We start from the raw sequence: 14,875 nt of genomic DNA on the forward strand, positions 1-14,875 counted from the left end.
CCCCCCCACCAGCCCAAAGGTCAAAAAACAAAAGCAGAATCAAAAAGTAATATATAAAAAGTCCCTTATGAGACACTGCAAAACATTTTCTCTTACTATCACTATAAAAAATGTCAGTAATTCTGGGCCGTAAACCAAAGTAATCCAAAACCATGGGTTTAGTTCAATTCTGAACTCACACATTTTGTAGCTTATCTACACTGGCCCATAGTTTAGGATCAAAGTTTTAAGAAAAAGAAGCAAAACAAATGAAAAGCTAGTGCAATGAGGGAAAATAACACAAGACAGCTTATTTCATAAAGCATTTTGTGTTAACAAAAACTAAAATTATAAGAAAAAAATTGAGATCTTACTAATATCTAAATTGAAATAATCTGAATACAAACTCATTTTGAAAACAGCCAGAGCATGCCTTACACCTCTACTTTAGGACCTAGCTGAATTAATGCAAAATTTCACTGTCAAATATATTACACAAATGCAATAGAATGAAAATAGTGTACCCAAAAAAAAAAAAAAAAGCATGAAAATGAGCAACGTCTAAATAGGCCATGGGGGAAACTGGGCTGATGTCCTGGGTCCTGCTCTTTGGTTCTGGCTCCGCCAATAATTAACACCATGGAAAGTGGTTGCCTTCATTTTGTGGTTCCCATCTGTGGATTCAGAGGGTCAGTTTAAGTACACACCACAGATGCTATCTGCTTTAAGACTTTTCTGCCCTAGAACTAAAATGCACAGATGATACAGAATTGAAGCTTTTCTGGGCAGTGAAAGACAGGAGGCAAACAAGATCTACCATGGTGAACAGCTTTGGACACTCACTGACTCAGCTGACAGTTATTCTGGTTATGAAACAAAGGGAAAAAATGGGGAGCTATGCAGCCCTGAAAGCAGTATCAAGAACTACCATGCTTTTCTCATTCTGCATTGTAAAATGCAAACCGTAACATAAAAAATATTTTGCTTTAAAATAGGTTTTGTTCTTAATTTTGTAATTAACAAATATTTATTTTAAAAATCAGGAGGAATGAAATATATTGAAACAAAGGGATTCCCAGTGGTTATTTAAAGGTTACCTTATCTTCGTTCATACAATATTAAATTCTTTGTTTTATGAAGAGATGATAATGCAGCGATGGACACACACCTGGTCTGGGTCCAAGTCCCACCTACTAGCTGCACAGCCTGGCAAGTTTCAGTTTCCTTGTCTGTAAAATGAGGACAATATGGTTGAATAACATGGTCTCAAGAGTGGTTGTTGGGAGTTAATATGAGTTAATACAGGGTAAGTATCCCTTATCCAAAATGCTTGGGACCAGAAGTGTTTCAAGTTTTAGATTTTTCATATTTGAGAATATTTGCATTATACTTACCAGTTGAGCATCCATAATCCAAAAATCTGAAATCTGAAATGCTCCAGTGAGCATTTCCTTTCAACACTATGTCAGCGCTTCAGAAGTTTCAGATTTTGGAGCACTTTGGATTTCAGATTTTCAGATTACAGATGCTCAACCTGTATATATGAAGCACTAAGTACAGGGTCTCACACGCAGAAGAACCTACGTAAGAGTTTACTAATACTTTATGCTAAACAACTTCGTGTCTAACTAAAAATAGATGTTCACTAATACACCAAATGCAAACCATATAAACATCAAGACTCCAGAAAACCTTACCCACATGTATCAATATTAAACAAAACATCAAGACAATTCCAAGTAAAGAAAAATATACATATATACAGTACAGTAACTTTTTTATTCTTCCAGACTCCAATCCTTTGTCAATCTATCCTACAGGTAGCCAAATAGATTAAACTTCCTAAAGAAATGTTGGGTTTAAGTCACTCCTACTAAGGATCTTTAAAATCTCTACATACATCTACATGATAAGCCTCAAACCCACCCAGACTAGAATGGAGCCTCTGGTATCCTGTACTTTAAAGTACTTACAACAGTATGTAATTCTCTATTTGAGTGACTGATTAATATCTTTCTCACCCACTAGAACAAAAGCCAGGAGATAAGGTGTGTGTTTTACCCTCCACTGTACTGCCACCATCTATCACAATGCATGGCCCAGGGCAGGTGCTCAGTAAACATTTGTCGGATGAATGAACCTCATCTTCTATCAAGGCTCACATCACCATCTAATATGGATGTCCCCTGAGGGTTTGCAAAACATTTTCTCATAAATTTTCTCATCTGACCTTCATAGTAAGCTTTTGGGGAAGGAAGCCAGAGCAGATGAGAAAACCAAGGCCCAAAAGTTCACTGAGTCACCCAAGACCACATTCTTAATAAGTGGCAAAGACCCAAGTGTATTAACTCCTAGTCTGGGGTTCCTTTCAGAGCATTCTGCTGCCTGGGTTAAATCCAATACAAATACTTGAGCTGTAACCTTGTCTTGTACTTTTTTGCCTCTGTAGTTTTTACACTTCCCTTCCACCCACCCAGAACTGCCTCCTACCTCTTTTCCTACTTTTCATTCATTAAACAAATATTTATTAAGGACTGTGATTGATGGGCAAACTCTCCTTCTTCCTTGAGGGTCCACCAGTGTGTTGTATATGTGTCACGTCTATTGCACAGACATCCATTTACTCGCTCAACAAAAAGTTTTCTGTTGTACAGACATGTATTTGTTCTTTCAATACAATGAACACTTGCTAAGTGTCATACAGTGTGAGGTTCCAATGAGAACTGTGTTCTAATGTTCTGAGAAACTACTGAAGTTTCTCAAAGAGAACAACAACACACAGTACAACTGCTGCCATTCACACAGCCTGAGATGTCCCAGTACCTCAATTGGGAAGTAAATCAAACACTAATACCTAACATAAATCATATCAACATCAATTTAAAATCATATATATCAATTTTAAAATATGTATAGATTCAATTCATCTACCGTCATGTAAAAAAATAGATTCACACAACATACACAGGTAAAGTATCCCCAGGTCTACTCTACTAAAATAGTTTTTATCTATCAGGTCTGTTAAATAGTTAACAGCCCTTCTCAAACTTGTCAGCTCAAAAGAACACACAATTAAAATGGAAACAACAGATTTGGGAATCTCACGCTTCTAGATTACCAGCCCAGAGCCACAACTCTAAATATAACAGCAATAAACCTGCAATAATCCTCATGAAATATAGTGTCAATTAAATGTTGGTACAAGAAATGTAATGCAGAATTACTGCCGTATTAATACTCCCTGAAGATAAATCACTAAAGACTTTAAGCATGTGAAAATCGATTCTGTGAATATTTAACACAGCTGGCTTTATTTAAAAATTCCCAAAACAGACACATACTGGCATAAAAAAGAACTACAAAGGGTTAATAACACTAGATTATATATAAATTCAGAAGTAAGAAGACAGCTGCCTGGGAATCTCATCTTGGAAATAATATTTTAAAACCTCAGGGAAAGCAAACAAAACGGTACTTGATAACATGTTAACTCATTAGATAATTTAATACAAACAACATCCAACTAATCCTTCTCTTTCTTTCATACTTAAATTTCAATGCTGAATTTAAGAGACCAATATCAGATAAGACAAAAAGGGAAAGTACAGGAACAAAACAGCTCTCAGAATGGACACAAACCTGAGAAATCATTTGTCTCTGTGGGCAAAGGTTTGGGTTAGTGAAGAGCTTCCATCAGTGTAAGGCAGCATGCCTGACCCCCTCCTCACTATCTCTTACAAGGACACAAATGCTTTCAAACACCATGGTCCTGTGAATCCCACATGAATCAAAGTAAACCTGCATGAAGGTGGGGTTATGTGTGCTTGATTCAGGGTCCTTAACAGTAAACTTGGCTGGACACAGTGGCTCACGTCAGTAATTCCAGCCCCATGGGAGGGGGAGACGGGAGGACTGCTTGAGGCTAGAAGTTCAAGACCAGCCTGTAAAACTTAGCTAGACCCTGTTTCTGCAAACAAACAAACAAACAAAAATTAAATAAAATTGAATTAGCCAGTCATAGTGGTGGTACATGCGTGTAGTCCCAACTACTTGATGGGGGGGCAGAGGGAGGGTGAGGCTGGAGGATCACTTGAGCCCAGGAGGTCGAGGCTGCAGTGAGCTATGATCGCACCACTGCACTCCAGTCTGGGTGACAGAGTAAGATCCTGTCTCTAAAACAAAAACAAAAACTACTAAACAGTAAATGTGGCCACATGTTTTCTTGTGTCTTCCAGTGGACCAGAATGACCTCCCACCTTCAAGGACGCCTGATCACTTTATCTTGATTGTCTACAAGGGAATGATTTACAAATCCTACACTATGACCATCCTCAAGAGGCCTCATTAAGAAAAGCTTCTCTTGTATTAAATCCAAAGCTGTTTTCATTGTATAGTTTAATTCCACTTCCTTCCTTTTTTCCCTCTGTGAACTCAGTGGAAAAGAATGAACGCCTGAAAGAAGTCCCTTTCATCTCAAAAAAAAAAATCACATTTGATCAAATGAATCCTATGGGTTAACAGAATAGGTGCTCTCTTCAAAAGAGCAAGAACGTCAGTGATCAAATTTAATCCCATCAATTACATTTAAAAAATCTTTTTAAGAGCTAATATGGCCTTGTAGAAACTAAACATTTAATATCTCCTTTGATTATGAAATTGCACAGGTTTTCTGAAAGCTTAAGTTCACACCTTCACCCACATTCAATTCCAGCAGGCACAGAGCTTTTCCTAAACTGTTTCACCAAGCCATTGTGGGGTGCTGGGGAAGTTACCGGGGGCAAGGCTACAACTCAAGGGCCCTTTTGTTTCACGCTACTCTTTCGGTTGTCTTTTTGGGTCTTCTGCTCCCTTACCTTGGATAATGAGAGACGATGAAACTCAAGTGGGTTAATTATACTTTGCTTATAACTCTTGATTTTAAGATACATGAAAGAGGAAATTGAAATGTGCTTAAAATTGTTTTTGGATGTAAATTATCCCAAGAGCTAATTATGTATAATTTCTTCATTTTCTTTATTCATGCAAGTGAATCGCAGATAAACATCCTTTTAGGTCAAATAGTTCTTCCCTTATGACTTCATGACTAATTCTATGTAAGCCTAACACACTCTTACAAACCCTTAAGAACTCAGTATTAATATACTATCCTGTTAGGAAGAAAGGAGCTAAAACTTGCTCGAAAGGGACTAGCATGGCTGGGCGCAGTGGCTCACGCCTATAATCCCAGCACTTTGCGGGGCCGAGGAGAGTGGATCACCTGAGGTCAGGAGTTCAAGACCAGCCTGACCAACACAGAGCAACCCTGTCTCTACTAAAAATACAAAATTAGCCCGGCATGGTGGCACATGCCTGTAATTCCAGCTACTCAGGAGGCTGAGGCAGGAGAATCGCTTGAACCTGGGAGGCAGAGATTGCGGTGAGTCGAGATCACGCCATTGCACCAGCCTGGGCAACAAGGGTGAAACTGTCTCAAAAAAAAAAAGAAAGAAAAAGAAAAAAGAAAGGGACTACCATCACATACTTTGGCATGAAGTCATCTTTACTCTGTAGAGTTAAATAACCTTGTAACAGAAAAGGAGGCCTGAGAAGTACCTAACTTCCCTTCTAAGAAGGTCACATAAAGATCTTTCCATCTCTAGCATCCTAGTGACTCCACATCTCCAGGATGAACATGGGAGAGACAGTTGTAAAGTCAAGGGCTGTCTATATTTACAGTCTCCATTTCTCTCCTCCCATTGAGCTCACTCCAATCAGGCTTTCATTCCTACCATTCTATCAAAACTGCTTGTCAAGATCACCAATGACCTCCATGTTGCCAAAGCCAATGGTCAATTTGAACCTTCATTCTACTGAATGATTAACTGGAAACATTCAGTATCTGCCTTCTTGGTGATATCACCAAGGTAACCTTGGTTAATCTCACAACTTCAAATACCTTCTACAAATTCATGATTTATAAATCACATCTCCAGTATTGGTGGTATAGTGGTGAACACAGCTGCCTTTCAAATCACATTTCCAGCCAAAACTTCTTTGAACTCTGGATTCCAGAATCTCTCATATATCCAACTGCCTATTCAACATCATCACATGAATATCTATATTAATCTGTTTTCACACTGCTATAAAGAACTGCCTGAGACTGGGTAATTTATAAAGGAAAGACATTTAATTGACTCACAGATCAGCAAGGCTGGGAGGCCTCAGGAAACTTACAATCATGGCAGAAGGTGAAGGGGAAGCAAGGTGCCTTCCTCACAAGGCAGCAGGAAGGAGAAGTGCCAAGCCAAGGGGGAAAAGCCCCTTATAAAACCATCAGATATTGTGAGAACTCACCAACTACCATGAGAACAGCATGGAGAAACCACCCCCATGATTCAATTACCTCTACCTACTTTCTCCCTTGACATGTGGGAATTATGGGGAATACAATTCAAGATGAGATTTGGGTGGGGTCACAAAGCCTAACCATACCAATGTCTAAGAAGCATCAGAAACCTAAGTCCTAAATCAAATTCCTAATGGTACCTCCAAACTGGCTTCTTCCAAGATCTTGCCCATCTCAGTAAATGGCAATTCCATTCTTCCAGTTGCCCAGGAGAGCCATCCTTGTCTATGCTTACATTCTCTTTCTCTCTCTCTCAGTCCATATCTAATTTATAAGGAAATCCTATCAGCTCTACCTTATATCTGGAACCTGTCCACACCACCACCCTCTCTAGCACCCTGGCCCAGCAATCACCATTGTCTCGCCTGGCTTTTTACAATGACTCTGCTTCCTCCTTTCATTCTATTCTCCACAAAACAATGATCCTTTATAAACCTAAGTTGGATCACATCATTCCTCTGCTCAAAACCCATTGACGGCTTCCCACCTGTTACAGGTTGAACTGTGTCCCTCAAAAATGCATATGTTACACTCTTAACCTCCAGTACCACAGAATGTGATCTTATTCAGAAATAATGTCATTGCAGATGTAATTAGTTAAGATGAGGGCATTTAGGTGGGCCCCAATTCCAATATGAATGATGTCCTTATAAAAAGGGAAAATTTGGACACAGAGACACATACATAGGGAGAACACCATGTGAAGATGAAGGCAGAGATCTGTAAGCCAAGGAATGCCACATATTGCCAGGAAACCACCAAGAGCTAGGAGAGAGGGATGGAACAGATTCTCTCTCTCTCATGATCTTCAGAAGGAACCAACTCTACCAATAACCTGAGTCAGACTTCCAGCCTCCAGAACTGTAAAACAATAATTTCTGTTGTTTAAGCCAGTTGTCCCCAACCTTTTTGGCACCAAGAAGTTGTTTCATGGAAGACAATTTTTCTATGGACTGGGGGAGTTGCAGGGGGTGGGAGGGGGCGGTTCACGATGATTCAAGTGCACTACAGTTATTGTGCAATTTATTTCTATTATTATTTCATTGTAATTTATAATGAAATAATTATACAACTCATCACAATGTAGAATCAGTGGGAGCCCTGAGCTTGTTTTCCTGCAACTAGATGGTCCCATCTGGGAGTGATGGGAGACAGCGACAGATCATCAGGCATTAGATTCTCATAAACAGCGTACAACCTAGATCCCTCACGTGTGCAGTTCACAATAGGGTTCATGCTCCTTAGAGAATCTAAGGCCACCACTGATCTGACAGGGGGCAGAGCTCAGGCGGTAATGAGAGCCATGGGGAGCGGCTGTAAATACATATGAAGCTTCATTTGCTGGCCTGCCACTCTCCTCTTGCTGTGTGGCCCAGTTCCTAACAGGCCACAGACCAGTATCCCTGGCTGGGGGTAGAAGACCCCTGGTTTAAGCCATCCAGTTTATAGTAGTTTGTTACAGCAGCCCTAGCAAAGTAATACACCACCTCATAAAGGATAAAAGGCAATGGCCAAAAGACCCTACATGCTCATACCCTAGCTCACACACTGGCCCCCTTATTGTTCCTCCAACAGGCCAGGCTCATGTCTAGCCTTTGCTCTAGCTCTTCCCTGGGCTTAGACCACTCTGCCCCAGAGCCCTTAATTCCTTTAGACCTCTGTTTAAATAGCTCCTTAAGGCCTTCTCCTCCCTCCAACACTGTCTGTCCCCCCTCATCCGCTTTATTTTTCTCCATTGTGTGTCACCACCAGGTACTTTAAGTACTTACTGTGGCAGACTGGGAGATGGGTTGCTAGATCCCCCAATAAAGAAAGAACTTGCTGAGCAAATGCAGGTAAACAGCGTCCATGACTCAGTTCCTTGGGGTCAGCCTTGGCTACAGAGCACAGCCTCACCTGCCTGAGGTCACATCCTTCCCAGGGTAGTCCACACCTCAGTGTGGGACACTCTGAGAGGTGACACTCACTGCAGAGCTCTCTGGAAGGTTGGCAGAGACTCCGTCAAACCTGCATCACAGCTCAGCTTCTTCCCCTGCACAATCCTCCTTCCACCTCCTGTTCACAGGAATTGATGGCAAATAAACATCCTGCTTCCCAAACTCCATTTCAGTGTCCGCCTGTGGAGAATCTACTCTGAGACACTTATCTATCTCCCTTCACTAGAGTGTAATCTTACTGAGGGCAGGAACTTTGTTTCATTGTATCCCCAAAGCCTAAAATGGCACCTCGCAGGAAAGGAGAAATGATTGAATGGAAATATATGGATGGAGGAAGGAGAGCAGAAGGAAGAAAGGGCAATGAGTATTTGGACAGATGGCTAGACCCTGGATACAACAAAAGCTTCTTAATATGGTTATTATGTATCACAAAGCAAAAGGAATACACAGCATTACAATGAAACTGTGTGAGGTTTCTAAAGTGCACATTGCTATTGATTTCAGAGAATCTTAAAAACAACGTGTACTAAGTTTTCCTAAGGTTCACTTCTTCTCTTGATGCCCATGACCTTTCCCCCTAAGATTTCAAATTTCACAACCACAAGATCTACCATAAAGAGGGTTTCAGGACCCTAACCTTTAAGGTAGGGAATATGATGTATAGTAACTGCTCAATCACTCTGTGACACCTTTATTTATTCTTAAGTCCCATTTCAAAGAAAACTCTGCTCTGCACATTATCATTATAAATAGTTTATTATAGCTTTTCTTCTTTATTGACTATGTCAAATAAAATAGTATTTTTTCCATTCAAAATAGTATTTTTTTCTTTCTCAGAGAATTGGCCTTCACTTTATTGCAACATTTTAATTGCATTTGGCTCTGGAAAGTGATTTAAAATAGATTTTCCATGCCCTAATACCAGCTAGTCATTTAGACCAAATAAAGCTGATTTCTACCTGGTCACGTACTTCATGCCAATTCAATCAGAATGTGTTAAGCCTGACTATAAAGTAATAAAGCTGAGGAGTGTTGTGTGTGTTTAGTTTAGAATCACTTTCATTTCTTTACATAGCATTGCATGATGAGATTTCAAGTGAAAAATGTAAAGTCATGTTTAATACCAAAAACACCCCCAACAAAAACAATAAATCACCCCCACACTAGAGCTACTATACTGGTCTGTAACTACTCTACCACACTCTAAGGCAAATTGATTCACAACAGTGTCTGTATGTTTATAGCACAAGAATGTCTTACATAGATGTACCCGAAATATTTTATAACCATAAATATGAATAACAGAGTCTTTCTAGTCAGACCTATCTAATTTCATCAGCCTTCTGAAATTATATCTTTCACTAAAGCAGCCTCAGGGTACAAATGCAATAACATTAATTAAAATACATAAAACCATCCAGGAGTAGCTAGTAGTATACTATGTTTTTTTAAAGAGCAGAAATTGAACTAAAAATAGTAATCACTATTTTGCCAGCTTAAAAAGCTAGGTCTTACATAGTGCCTGAAGCTACAATTTTATTACTACCCAAGGTAGGATAATAATTAGTATTTACTCACTTGTCTGGTATGCACCTAGCTTTGCAGGGCTGTGTACATATGTTCACTTTGCAGCTAAGACCTTCGGTTCTCAGCTACCTGTTTGCCATTAAGCAGATTCCAAGAAGTTCCAAAATACAATGTGTCAACCCTTACACTATGTCAACAACTGTTTCACTCAAAAAAATGAAGAGTCTATACAATCCTATGGAAACAGTATTACCACTGTTGAAGCTCAGATCTCTACTTTATTTGGAAACAAATTACTGTTGACTATAAATAAAGCACCATCATTACCGATACCCTTGACTTACATTGCAATAAACCCATCATAAATTGAAAATATCATGAGTAAAAAATGCATTTAATACAGCACTATTATTATTACTAACTACAACTACTTTTGCACTACTGGGTGTTCACAGCAACCCTATCAGGTAGGTATTAATCGAGAAACATGCTCGATGCCATATAACTAGGACATTATGAAGCCAGAGCTGATACCTAAACTTGTCAGACTCCAAATCCATGCATTTGACTGTACTATATGTTCCTTTGAAATGCAAACAAATATTTAAGATGCATAGCAACAAAGAACTTAATTTTATCACTAAAATTCCTAGCTTCTGCACACATACAGGAATCATCAGTATGAGAATGCTATTTTGTATTTTGTCTTTTCATTTAAGATTATTTCAAGTTTTAGCAAACAACCCCAGCACAGAAATGAAATCAGGTCAGAGATGAGCTTCTATAAGAACTGTTTTCCTAAGGAAGTGAAGATACAATGATACAAAATAAGATCTCAGGTAGCAAAGGGCAGCAGTCCTTTACTTGCCAAATATTAAAATGTAACACCTATCAAAATGGTGGGATTTCAGATGATTTTTTAAAAAATGGCTTTTTATACTTTGTTATTTATTGTTGTGTTTCCTACTAAAAACCATGCCATTTTTATAACATGAAAAAAGATAAGAGTCTTTTAAATTTGAGAAAAACAAACAACATTAATAATACACAGTTGTACCAATAGGCTAATATTATACACACAAACTTAAGTTCAGGGCTTATCTGCAGAAGTCATATACAGATAGGATATAAATGAATTTAATGACCATGTGCTATGAATTCAGAAGGCTTTGGTATCTTTACCAAACCATCAAGTACGATTCATGTTACCCTGGACGAGCTGTTCAGCTCATCAGAGACCCTATTTCCTCATTTGCAAAAAAGAATACTGTAATACTATCTATTGAACATAGTCATTGTAAGAATTAAATAAGCAACACAGACATTTATGTACACACATACACATTCATAAACTGTTAAGTGCCAACCAAGAGTTACTTATTATTATCAACAAAAACTTTTAAAATCTAAACTGAAAGATCCTTAAACAGACAGTACTCTCAATTCATTTATGTGACATGAGTTATCCATTTGTACTTTAGCTTCTTTTGTAATCCAAATCTTACTGCAGAGGCAAAGGAAAAAAGTTTCTATGTATGCATGTATGTATATATGTGTATACATACATACATATCTATAGAGATTTATATACTTATATTTTTCCCAAATGAGATCCCCAATAGAATGAAAAATCATTACTCAACTCTTTCCAATATGTATTTATGCAAAAGAGTTTAGACTTTATAATACAGCCAGTTTTAAATCAGATTTCCATTCAATTCACATTAAAGTGCCTATAAACTGTGATAGGTGCTTTTAGTTATGTATCTTTCTATTCTAGGGGAACATTTGGAGGTTGGCTTGTAGAAAAGAAAATCTAGAGACAGAACAACCAATTAGCAGGCTTTGCCATCATGAAGGTGAGGAAAAAATGAAGACATCTGGGAACTGAAAAAGAAAACAGGTTCCAGAGACATTTCCAGCCCTGTTGACGAGCTACCTCCATGAAGTAAAAGAAAAGAATCTTAAAGAGGCAGGAAGATTTCCAGCTGTGGTGCCTGTTACAGACTGAATGTTTGTTCCCCTCCAAAATTCATGTGTTGGAATCCCAACTCCAAATGTGATGGTACTAGGAGGTGGGGTCTTTAAGAGGTGATTAGATCACGAGGGTACAGCCCTCATGGATGGGATTTGTGCCCTTATAAAAGATCCTCTATGAGCTTTCTGGCCCTTTTCTGCCATGTGAGGACACAGTGAGAAGATGGCCATCTATGAGCCAGAAAGCAGGACCCTAATCTGCCAGCACCTTCATCTCGAACGTTTTCCAGCTTCCAGAACTGTGAGAAATAAGTGTCTGTTGTTTTAGGATATTTTGTTAGGTAAGGAACAAAGGCAGTTCTAACCGGGTTAAAAGTGGTGGCAACTAGCAGGGTGTGGTGGCACGTGCCTGTAGTCTGGGCTACTAGGGAGGCTGAGGCAGGAGGTCTGCTTGAGCCCGGGAGGCACAGATGCAGTGAGCCAAGATCATGCCACTGCACTCCAGCCTAGGTGACAGTGAGACCCCGTCTCAATTCAAAAAAAGAAAAAGTGGTGGCAACATACATGGCTGGTAGGAATGTAAACTGGAACCACCAATTTGGAAGACTTTATTAAACAACCAACATACCCCTTACAATTCAGCAATCCTACTCCTAAGAATATACCTAACAGAAATGCCTGGTAAGTGTCTACCAAAGGCAAATACAAGAATATTCGTAGCATCATTATTCCCAGTAGCCATAAACTGGAAAACCAAATGTCTGTCAACAGTAATGTGGATAGGCTGAAGTATATTCATATAATATATACAGTGGGAAAAACATGAGCTGTTGCTACTCAAAACAACGTGGATGGTTGCACAGATGTGGTCAGAATGAAAGCACATACTGAATCACTTCATGATTCCATTTACACCAAGTTCAAAGAGGGAACACTTGCCTACAGTGATAAAGATACAATGGGAGGGGTACTGTCTGGAAGGGGCAGGAGGAAGGCCTACAGTGATAAAGATACAATGGGAGGGGTACTGTCTGGAAGGGGCAGGAGGAAGGCCACAAGATAGATAGGAATGTTATCTATCTTGACCTGGGTAATGGCTAAACAGGTGCATATATATGGAAATATCAAGCAGTACACCTAAGATCTGTGTGCTTTCCCTTAATGTAAAAGGTTAATGGGTAAATAAAAGTCTCCCAGCCCTAGAGCATTACAGTGACAGTAAATCCCCTCCGAAAACAGCTCTCTGACTGCTGCTACCTAACAATAAAACAGCCTAACCTCAGAAAATCAAGCAATAAAAGCATCTCAACAAACTGAAGTCCTCAGTACAAGTAAATAGCTGTATATTTCTCTCTCCTGAGGAAGTCATTAGCTAAGTATTCTGCGCATGGCTCACATTCTTCAGCCATAGAACTGTGGTCCTTACATAGTAAGTCATTTCCTTTCTTCTTCTTTCTCTAACACCCCAGACAAAACTAACTGATCCCTCCTCTGTGTTAGAGGAACAGGTTTCTCCACGATGATAACACTTATTGTCTGTGAACCCCTGGGAGACAGGCCTGGGGCCCATTCTCTTTTGTCTCCTAAGCACCTGCACATTGCCCCAGCACAGGGTTGAAAATCCATAACTGTTTCCTGAATTTAGTAAACAATTCAGCATGCCTTCAAATAGAAGTCCCTTAAAAATTCATGGCTAAAAATCAAAAGTCACACCTTCTTTCATTAATATTTAATTATCCAAATAGGTCCAATCTTGCTCGTGCTATTATTTTTTTCATTAGAAAGCTGATAATCCCCCAGTGTTATAATCCTTGAAGAAATAAAAATGTCCCATAGTTTAACATACTGCTTAGTATTATTTCATTGTAGTATATTTGCTTTCTAAAACTTACCATATCAAAAGAATTTCCTACATAGGCTTTTTTTTTTTTTTTTTTGAGATGGAGTCTTGCTCTGTCGCCCAGGCTGGAGTGCAGTGCCACGATCTCGGCTCATTGCAACCTCCACCTCCCAGGTTCAAGCAATTCTCTGCCTCAGCCCGTGAGTAGCTGGGATTACAGGCACCCACCACCACACACGGCTAATTTTTATATTTTTAGTAGACACAGGGTTTCACCGTGTTGGCCAGGCTGGTCTTCGAACTCTTGACCTTGTGATCCACCGCACCCAGCTACAAAGGCTATTTCTTTAAGTTCTGTGATTATCTCCTCAGAAGAGGTAGGAAAAGAAGAGCAAGTATCCAGCATGGAAAAGGGATATGCATCCACCTTTGTATTATTAGGTTTGGACACTGAGTGTATTTTGTTGCACAGATTATGCACGAGACAACTTCATACTAATCACACATACCTGTCCATAAAAATACAGCTTGACTCCTGGAGTCAGCTAAACTTTACCTCCAAAGTAACATAAAGTGGTTGTGCCAATACAAAGTAAAACACTTTAAGAAGATCTGAAAAGAAAAAAGCCAAAGAAAGCTAATCTTCTACTTCTGATTAAAGAGCTTTGAAGAAATGCACCAACGCTGGTCTGCTGTTTCTGATGAACGAGAGCAGCAAAAAGGCTAGCAGAAGAAAAACCAGAGAGAGCTGTGGTTGGCCAATCATTTCCCATGTGGATCATGCTTTGAGACCCAATCTGATCGATTCAATTCTCCCTGAGGAGAAGCTTGGCAGGGACCCAGTGGAGTCAGGTCACAGCCAAGAGGTCAAAAACATCTCATTGACAGCAGCCTTGCCTATCCAGGAAGGAGAAAGCTCAGACTGATCTCAGACTGATAAAATATTTCACTCATGGGACGAGACGACTGGAGTGGGGAGGATGAGGAGGGTGGACAACTTCTACCACATGTATTTTCCTCCTTTGTCCACTTTAACCAATAAACAGCCTTCTCTCCCCCTTATTAATGCCTATGTGCTTAACATAATCGAACCACGTGGCTAGGTTACGAACAATCTGCAACAGTCTAATTCCCCTGCCCAACCTGGTGTCCACTGACAACATCAACAGCTATCAAATCTTTTTAAAGTTTATTTCTATGCATTCATTTATTTTTATTTCTCCCCCA

The 14,875-nt window shown here is 39.4% G+C and overlaps 1 protein-coding gene across 43 annotated transcripts in view; it reads right to left on the bottom strand.

The window, feature by feature from the left end:
* APBB2 (amyloid beta precursor protein binding family B member 2) overlaps positions 1-14,875 on the bottom strand; it is a 398,003-nt gene that overhangs the window by 359,890 nt on the left and 23,238 nt on the right. For 12 of the 43 annotated variants that reach the window (XM_063664502.1, XM_054486431.2, XM_063664504.1 and 9 more), the window contains exon 2: positions 1,148-1,208. The exons of 19 other annotated variants lie outside the window; for them this stretch is intronic. The gene's annotated coding sequence lies outside the window, so the exon portion shown is untranslated. Of the gene's footprint in view, positions 1-1,076; positions 1,209-14,875 lie in introns of all 43 variants that reach the window. 12 more of the 43 variants (XM_063664508.1, XM_063664513.1, XM_063664492.1 and 9 more) reach the window with 1 other exon arrangement.

This window comes from Pongo pygmaeus, chromosome 3 (genome assembly GCF_028885625.2).
Source record: "Pongo pygmaeus isolate AG05252 chromosome 3, NHGRI_mPonPyg2-v2.0_pri, whole genome shotgun sequence".
Lineage (NCBI taxonomy): Eukaryota > Metazoa > Chordata > Mammalia > Primates > Hominidae > Pongo > Pongo pygmaeus.